Below are 9,998 nucleotides of genomic sequence, written 5' to 3' on the forward strand. Positions count from 1 at the left end.
ATGCAACCATACCTACATTACCCTTATGTATTTACTTCCTTTGCTGTAGAAGGTAAAGATTTACCTGGGTGGATGTGACCTGTAACTGAGCTTAAAGCGTTTGTTAACCCCAAAAAAGAAATTGATCCTGCTTCTTTAAAGCATGTTTAGACAAGAAAAAATGCATATATTGAGAGTCCTAGGGCCGCACACCCCAAAATGTTGTAGAGACAAAAATGGAGAAATTCCCCCCAGGGGCTTTTAAGCGACATACTGTGTAAAGTATATTAAATTCAAAGACATGGAAATATATAAAAAAAAAATCTTTACTAGGTTTCTGTATCATGAGTAATGAAGATGCAGATAGTTGTAATATTAAATACATTCAGGTTACAGACAGTTGGAGACCTATCTCAACAATGTTTAAATGTTAAATGATACAATGGAATAATATATAGTGCCATTGATGAAGTAGCTTCCATAAGAATACCCCGACACGTTTCGACCACAATTTGGTCTTCTTCAGGGGGATTTGTATTCTGGAAAGATGTCAAAAAAAGTATGTTAGGATACTAACATTCAAGCAAAATGCTGGCACCCATAGTACAGGTAGTGGGGATATATTTACCGCTCAAAGCATATAGAAGATGACATGTAACCAGAGATGATGGCTGTGGTGCAGACAAAGGATCCCAATATCCCCATGATAAACGTCCCCCATCACTCCAGGCGGGAGTTAACCAAACAGAGGCTTGCAGGGAGTCTCGGGTGTAGACCTGCGAGAGGGGGGGGGGAGGGGGAAACAGACGACACCCATAATGATTCAATATGTATTTGTAATAAGAATATAAAGTCATTGTGTACTAACAAGATCTTGGCATAAATATGTATAAAAGAATATGGTAGAGTATGAAGGTATTGTTGATACTAAAATCAAAATATCATGTTGGTGTTGTTATTAAATATACCAGAACCATGGACATGGTAGGTATAATATATAAGTGAATGCAGAGTGAACATGCTGCTGGTGGATGAAGTGATAAAAAAAAATTGACAGAAAATGTGTGGTGCAAAAGTAATGTGTATGTGTGTATGTATAGGTACAGAGTGCATGTTAATGCACCGTGTATGGGTTTGGGAGTACAAGTGTGTGTACAATGATGTGCAAAGAAAAGAAAGAGAAAAAGCAATATGTGTAATGAAAAGTGAAAAAACAAACAAAAAAAACTAGCCAATCGGGTGACATGAGCAGAAAGTTAAAAATGTCAAAAGTAAAAGAAAGTATGTGTGAATGGTGAAGGTCAGTGTGATTGTATGTCCCAGTGCTGATATTTGTAAATAAGTGCAGATATATATGTATTTTAAAGCAGTAATGATATTGCTAAGTAACTACAGAGTGTAGTATAGTGTGCAAAAACAATATGAATATATGTAGTATGCTGGATCTAGTACTCACATGGACTCTCATCCTGTCAGTGTGTGTGGAGGGATCTCTTCCCGGGATCATTATCAGACCCGGGAAAATTAGGCACATTAAATAGGGTCTAAGCCAATTAGTGCCACGTGTCGTCTTTCCCCTCCCCCTCATCAACCACATCCCCGTGCTGGTTAACCCTTTACTCCCTCGGCGTTCCTGTAAGCTAATGCTTGGGCCACTGCCGCCAACCCCAACGCAATCGCGTGGTGTCATGACGCAAAAACGCATGCGGGGCCGAGGCCACGCATGCATGCAGCGTCATGGCAATTCTGGAGGTGATCAAGGAATGCCGCGGACACGGTAATCCTCCCCCGGGTGGCCACAGGTGGAATGGCACATCCTCAATGGAAGCATAGCAATGGGGAGAATCGTGGAAGATAACACGTCTCCCCGCCGTGTCGGGAAGCCTGTGGAAATGGCGGCACCCACCCCACATGGAGAGGGTAGGGGGAATGAGGAGGGGAGCATCAGTGTGCACCCAGGACATCAAAAACATAAGAGATACAAAGGTATGGTAATAGCATATACATTCAAACATTACATTAATGAGTGAATTACTTAACTGGTAAAAAGCTATAGGCTAGATGTCCCCATGTTGATGGGGACAAGGGCCTCATCCCCACAACCCTTGCCCGGTGGTTGTGGGGGTCTGCGGGTCCAGCGGTGGTAATCTACTCGGTCCCAGCTCCCTGCTCCAACGTTGTCTGTATCCAGTGACGGGTAATCTCCGGTCCAGCGATGAGAAGATCCATCCATCCAGAGCACAGCCACACCGACCTCCTCTCTCCGCTGGACACAGCCCAGCGAATGGCGCGGCTGAAGCTGTGACATTTCTTATATAGGGGAGGCAGGGCCACTCGTCACGTGACCCCGCCCCCTCTGATGCACCCTCTGCTACGTCACTGGGGATGCCCAGTCTTCCCCCTTGTTAAAGGGGTCTTCCAGATTCTGATAAGCCCCCCCGCCGGCAGACCCCCACAACCACCGGGCAAGGGTTGTGGGGATGAGGCCCTTGTCCCCATCAACATGGAGACATCCTCCCCTAGTTGAGGGCATGTGACCTGGTACGGTTCAGAAGAGGGGGGGCCGCACTCTGTCCCCCCTCTTTTCTGCGGCCGGCCAGGTTAACGTGCTCGGATAAGGGGTCTGGTGTGAATTTTTTGGGGAACTCCACGCCATTTTTTTTAAATTTGGGGTGGAGTTCCCCTTAAAATCAACACCAGACCTGAAGGGTCTGTAATGGATACTTGGGGGGAACCCCACGTCATTTTTTTTTTAAATTGACGGCGGGGTTCCCCTTAATATCCATTCCAGACCTGATAATGGAATTTGGGGGGACACCCACGCTATTTTTTTTCATGAATGAATTCTCTCTGAATTGCCAGAGCCGACAATTCATTATAGCCGCAAGTCCAGTTTTAAAAGACCTGTTTTCCTTTCAGAAATGACACTTTGTGCAGGGACAGTTCTATGTATGGGAAACATGCGCTATTTCACATGCCAACTTTACACACACCCCCCCCCCCCAGGTACGAAATTTAAAGTAATATTTCACTTTTATTGTTTCACTTTTAGCATTATTAAATTCACTGCTCCCGAAAAAACGACAGTTTTTAAAACTTTTGTTTGCATTGATACATGTCCCCTGGGGCAGGACCCAGGTCCCCAAACACTTTTTAGGACAATAAATTGCATATTAGCCTTTAAAATTAGCACTTTAGATTTCTCCCATAGACTTTAACAGGGTGTTCCACGGCTTTTTGAATTTGCCGCGAACACCCCTAATTGTTCGTTGTTCGACAGACAGACAGCAATTAAAACCTGACATGGAGGACAAAACAACCACGTATAAAGTTAACATTATTAATGTTAACCAAAGAAGAGGGTGGATTGGCGATCCCCTATCCCAAAAGTATAATTTTTGCCTCACAATTACAACATTTCTGTGGATTGACAATAGTATCAGACTCTGATCCTATACAGAGTCTGCTACTATCAGTTTATGAAGATCACCCATTAATTTCCTTATTCGAGTCGAGAAACCAATTGTCCGATAATTTTTTTTTTACAGGTATATTATATGATAAGGTATGACAGGAAATGAGGAGAATTACTAAAATAAAAGGGATATACATCATATACTCCAATATGGAGCAATAGTAGCTATGCAGAACTGTTGAAATTGGAAGGGTTTGAGATATGGAGGCAGAATGGACTAAGGTATATGGCTCAGTTATTTCAGGAAGACATGGTGAAAACCTTTAGTGAATTAAGAAATTAATATAATATTCCAAATCAAAGATTTTTTCAATTTTTACAGCTTATGCCTCGTACACACGATCGGAATTTCCAAAAGGAAAAAGTCTGACTGATATTTTTCAATCGAAAATTCCGACCGTGTGTATGCCCCATCAGAAATTCCGATGAATTCCATCGGAGATTACATATAGATAATGTTCTCTTTTCCTCCGATGGAATTCTGTTGGAATTCCGATGTGAATTTGGTCAGACAAAGGTCCGATCGTGTGTACATGGCATTAGGCATGCATTAAAAGCACAGGGTCGATCGCATGAATTGAAGTTTAATAAATCAATCGTAATAGCCTTGCTGGATAAGCTAGGAAGAAAAAAGGGTTTGATATCACAATTATATGATATATTATTTGATACATTTAACAGTGCTGTGGATATACAGTACCAGCAAGACCAGCCTGGTCTGGTGATATAGGGCAAATTTTAGATGAATAGTGGGCACTGGCACTGTCGGTCATACCCCTGGCCTCTCTATCTCCAACACAAAATTTAACACAATTACTCATCCTACATAAGGCACATTACACACCAGAGAAATTATTCAAATGGGAACGTAGAGACACAGACCAATGCCCCAGATGAAAAGGGAGAACAGGCAATTTAATACACACGCTATGGAGATGCCCTAAACTCCATCGCTATTGGTATGGGGTGGTATCTATGTTTAACAATGTTTTTGAGAGTGGGATGTCTATAGAGCCGGTGGGATGTCTTCTGGGTATCCTGGATGAATCAAGAATTCCAGGGGAATACACGGTATCAATAAATAGAAATATATTCCAGGCTCGCAAGCTCATAGCACAAAAGTGGTTATCACCATTTCCACCTACAGTAGCAAAATGGAAAATGCAAGTAAGGGAAACCCTAATTAAGGAAAAATATTCTTTTTTACATAGAGGCTGTCTAGGGAAATTTGAAAAAATGTGGAGAAGATGGTTTGATATTTTGGATGTATGACGAGAGGAGAGTGGATAAATGTGTAAGCGATGAGGAGAGGGGGGAGCATGGGGGCCAGGGGTGATGGGGTTAGGGGTTTCTTCCCTCTCAATATGTGATTGGGTTGTATGTTGTTTCTGTTGTCTTTGTTGTTTGTATATGAAAGAAATAAAACAATTATTTGATTTTTTTTTTAAAACCTGACATGGGCTCTAGACCCTCAGCACTCTATCCAAAATAGAGCAAAGCAAAAGGTTCACTTTAATGCCAGCCCTACCTGCAACTTATCGTTTGCTTTTCTTCACTGCCCTTCTTCCCCCACCATTTGTGTTCCATTATGTAAGAGCTCACCTTAATCCCATGTGCTGGTGCATGGGGATTGGTAGCACAGGTACCCAGGATTGTCAAAGGAGAGAAAAGCTGCTCAGGTGTGGAAATCTTCAAGGTGATTACTTCTCCCAGAACCACGGGTGCAGGCAATGCATATAGGATTGCAAAACAAAAGAACAGATTCTTCTGGACAGACGTACACAGAATAAAAATTGCCTTTATTGTAAAATCCAAAAAAACAAAACAGCACTACAAGGCACAGCACACCGGTGAAGCTGACACGTTTCACACTATATTAGTGTTTGATCACAGCTATGACCAAACACTAATATAGTGTGAAATGCGTCAGTCTCACCAGTGTGCTGTGACTTATAGTGCTGTTTTGTTTTTTTGGATTTTACAATAAAGGCCATTTTTATTCGGTGTGCGGCTGTCCAGAAGAATCTGTTCTTTTGTTTTGCTACCCAGGATTGTCACATGGAGAAAAGGGGTGTGGGAGGGTGGGGTGAGCCCTCAGTCCAAGTTATGAACTGGTTCTTCATGGTTATTTTGTAATGAAGGGCACAGGTGGCAGTAGTATATACAGTATATAGGGTAGAGAACAGATACTTTCTATGGAGTACCACTTTTTTGCACTTTGTGACTAAATTCTTTTATAAAGACTTCCTCTGTTTTACAATATTTTATAGACAATCATAGGTCATAGTTGTTAGATATGATGGCCAAATGCTGTGTGACGCCTATAAACTTATGCAGAAATATAAGCCTATGCAAAAATAAAAGTGATCAATAATATACTCAATTGGGTGTTGTAACTATAACATTTATGTGTATATTTTCAGATCTCCGCCACTTTTTTCTCTCCTAAAGAAGTACCGTATTTATCGGCCTATTGCGCGCACCGGCGTGCTTCTCTCGCATAACCGCAAGGGGAGCCGAGCATGGCCGAGTGTACCTGAGTGTACTGCGCTCGGTATATGTCGGCGGCCGCGTTCAAACACAGCATGGGAAGCGAGTATCGGCGTAAATCGCGCACCCACGATTTTGCCCTGATTTTAAGGGCAAAAAAGTGTGCGGTATACGCCGATAAATGCAGTAAATTGTTTCACAAAAAACATTAAGATTTACTTGCCTCTGCATCATTGTTGTAGGACTCATGTGAACGCTATATGATAAAAACAGTATTTGTTTACCATACTGGCCACAGTTGAACTTTGATGCCGGGTACACACGATCAGTTAAACCAATGAGAATGGTCTGATGGACCGTTTTTATCAGATGGACTGATCGTATGTACGCGGCATTAGAGAGTGAGTTTTAACCTATGAGGCAGTGAAAGCATTGTATACTGGGAGACATTGTTTTACAATACTTTTACATTTTTTTTATTATTTAAAAAAAATGATTTTAAGTTACTTTTTTTAAATTCATGATTTATGTACCTTAAAAATCCCATATAATTATGATTAGTGTGTTCTTCTGGAGCTATGGTGTTCATACATGGCACAATAAAACTGAACAATCAATGTCTGTTTTTAACAAAATGGTTAAATCAGACATTGATCTTGCAAGATAAAAATGGCAAGGCTAAGCAATGAGCTACAAATCATGACCCAAGTCAATTGGCCGTGGCTGAAATAAATCAATCATACAGGGCCGATCAATGGAATTTTTTGTGTCTTTTGGGCCATGTTTATTTACATGTAGATCCATCATAAGTGATTCACAAAGGTGTGAGAAAACACCATTGATCATCCCTGTTCAATCTATATTTTTTCTACAGCCAATCCTTTTGGGTCATTTGAAACTGTCACTATTTGTTGCTCGGCCATGCTGTTTGTGATCGCTTTTCAATTTGACTGGACATAGGCGGTTCAGTTTTATCACACCATGTATGGCTACCATCATATTAAACGATATGGTACACTTAATATGGGCAACAAGTTTACATGTGTTAGTCAGTATTCCGATCTGCTGCTGATCAGGCTGCCTCCAACTAAGACATGTTAGATGAGCAGATTTGCCTTTTCATGAATTATCAGTATTACGCCAAATATTTTATGGCATGACAGAAAACAGAAGGGGTACAAGTAGGTAGTGCCCAACAGATGAATTTAGGTTTCAATTATAGGCTAGAAATGTGTTTCAATATGAAATCTTTATTTCCATGATTTGATTCAATGGCAATGTTTTATCTTGGGAACTTTTTACTATTCGTCATCGTTTACAAGTTATTAGCATTATAGCACTTTTATAGCCTGTGCAATCATTTATAAAGTCGAGTAATCACTGCCGTTTCAGTCATCCACTTTTATGCTTAATGACAGTGACCTTTCTCCAACCTCTTTCTTTTTCAAAACATTATGAATGGCTCGAACAGGAGATGGGTGAAAGGATTACATCATTTTTGTATCTCTCCATTCTTGACAGGTTATTAAAAATTAATCTACAAGTCAACTCTAAAAGCTCCTTATATCAGCACAAATGTGTTTCTGCGGGAACTTTACCTGAGGTGGAAGGCATTTCTCCCATATGGAATTGCAATTTTACATATTATTCTGGGATTATTGTTTATTTATTCCTTCTATTATATATGCAGAATGATTTTCTCTCCTTTTCACATTTTTCTCCACTAAAATGTTTGTGGGAGCATGGTAATCCTTGTACTACATACCATTAATGCTACATCTTTGACATTAGAGGCTCTAAGCAGTCATGTTTTTACCTTATTTATAATTTAGATTTTTGTTTTATTTAAAATGCAGGTAAGATCTGAAAGGTAGATTACTGACATCCCTTACATTTAAGGGAAAATACAGAAATAGTGGGAGACTAATGTGCAAATTTCACTTTATCATTACTTAAATGTATTATGTACTCCCCTTACCATTTGCAAAATTGTTATAAATCAACACTTTACAAAAAAAAATGTTTCAAACAATGTCAAAACCCAAATTAGCATAGCATAATAGACATCTTATGAAGGGGCGCTCAAGCGTGAAAAGAATCAAAGCTAATAGGTCAAAAACGTCCAATATTTTCACCAAATGTCTTTTAGCAGAAAGGAAAACTAAACACAGAGTTGAATCCATAACCTTGCTGCTCCCTCCAGGCTAGAAGATCCTTAAAGCGGTGGTTCACCCTAATTTGACACTTTCTGTCAATGCAACAGCTAGGCATTGACAGTAAACAAACCATTTTTTTTTTTTTTTTTTAATCGCTCCTTACCCCCTCTTCAGCAGCCGTTCCTGCGCTGTCAATCAGAATCCCCCGCGGGGAATGGGCGTGTAAGTCCACTCTCTCCCCCGTCCTGTCAATCTATCTCCTGACACTCCCCAGGAGACGCGCTCTGCTCTAATCGCGCGACAACGGGCGTGAGCTTGTTACGCCGCCGTTGTTATGGCAACCGTGTAGTGTTGACGGCGACGCTCGCCGTCAACACTACACATTAGTGGGATCGAGCGGTGAATGCTGGGAGGCCAGCATTCACCATATCCCGGAAGAAGACCCTGTCGGCTTCAAAGTGCCCACAGGTAAGATGGAAACGTCCATCGCATCAGAATCTAAAATATCCTTTCCACGATTACACGGATTATGCGGGCTAAAGGAGTGGGACACCCGGGCAGTGCATTAGTACAGGTAAGCCCTCACGATTCATGCAAAAAAAAAAAAAGGATATCCCGCGGAACCCCCGCTTTAACTCCTTCATGCCAACTGTACGCAACCATGTGGTCCCACTGGACTGGGCTCTTTTCCGTGGGGCCGCATATTTACGTATCTTCCTTTGTGCTGGGAGCACATCTTAACGGAAGCCCTGGGCCCCGTACTAACGATCAGAACTCGGAACTCCCGATTCCGAGTTACCTGATCTCTGTTATAGCTTCTGATTGACTATAACAGTGATTAGCCCTGTGGCGCCCCCCTCGCCCCCACCCATTTTCTTTCTCTGTGAATTAGAAAAAAAAAGTGAGTGTAAAAAAATAAATAATAATAATATAATCATTAAATGAAATACAAAAAACTACCTAGATCAGAGTTTGATCTAGGTCAATGCCAGGGTTAGTGTTTGGGTCAAAATTAGTATCAGCGTCAGTTATGCCGCGTACACATGACCGTTTTTCGGTTTGTAAAAAATTTCATTTTTAATGGTCTAGGAAAAACAATGTTTTTTTCAACCCGATCGTTAAAACGGCCTTGCCTACACACGATCGTGAAAAAAACATGCTCTAGCAAAGCGTTGTGACGTACATGTACAACGGCACTATAAAGGGGAAGTTCCATTCGGATGGCGCCACCCTTTGGGCTGCTTTTGCTGATTTCGTGTTAGTATAACCACTGCACTTAGAGGTGCATTTCTCTTTCCTTTATAACCCTCCAGAGCTGCTTCTTCTCTACAAAGTGCTGCCTTCAGTGCCATCTCTCCACTGCTACTAAAGACCGGATACCCAGCCTCACCAGAGCTCCCTCCTTTCTACATTTACTAGGTGTTCATGTTTTCTGGATGATTTCTGGATTCATGGTGATTTTGTTTTTTCATTGTTATTTGGAAAGCCTTGCAGAAATTCAGAGGATTTTTTAAATTAATCAAATAAGAGCACTTTAAAAAAAATGATTTTCAAATTCCATAAACACTATGGGGCTGATTTACTATTATCAATGCGCTGCGCTGGTTCATGGCTTAATTAGTGCGCCGGATGAATCCTTAATTAGGCGCATGAACCAGCGCAGCACGGGGTGCAATGCAAGTAATATGTAAAGCAGCCGCCAAACTCCCTTTAGAAGTCTATGGGAGAAATCAAAAGTGTTCATTTTAAAGGTTAATATGCAAGTTTTTGTCCTAAAAAGTGTTTGGGGACCTGAGTCCTGCCCCAGTGGACATATATCAATGATTTTTTTATTTTTTAAAACGGACGTTTTTTCAGGAGCAGTGAATTTAATAATGCTTAAAGTGCAACAATAAAAG

At 41.0% G+C, this 9,998-nt stretch overlaps 1 long non-coding RNA gene across 1 annotated transcript; it reads right to left on the minus strand.

Annotated features, from left to right (window-relative positions):
- Positions 1-287: 287 nt before the first annotated feature.
- Positions 288-708, minus strand: LOC120924830. The gene is made up of 2 exons (XR_005746444.1): positions 608-708; positions 288-518 (listed from the first exon to the last, which is right to left on the minus strand). It is a non-coding gene; the product is annotated as an uncharacterized LOC120924830 (long non-coding RNA).
- Between the last annotated feature and the right edge of the window lie 9,290 nt (positions 709-9,998).

This window comes from Rana temporaria, chromosome 1 (genome assembly GCF_905171775.1).
Source record: "Rana temporaria chromosome 1, aRanTem1.1, whole genome shotgun sequence".
NCBI classification, from domain to species: domain Eukaryota; kingdom Metazoa; phylum Chordata; class Amphibia; order Anura; family Ranidae; genus Rana; species Rana temporaria.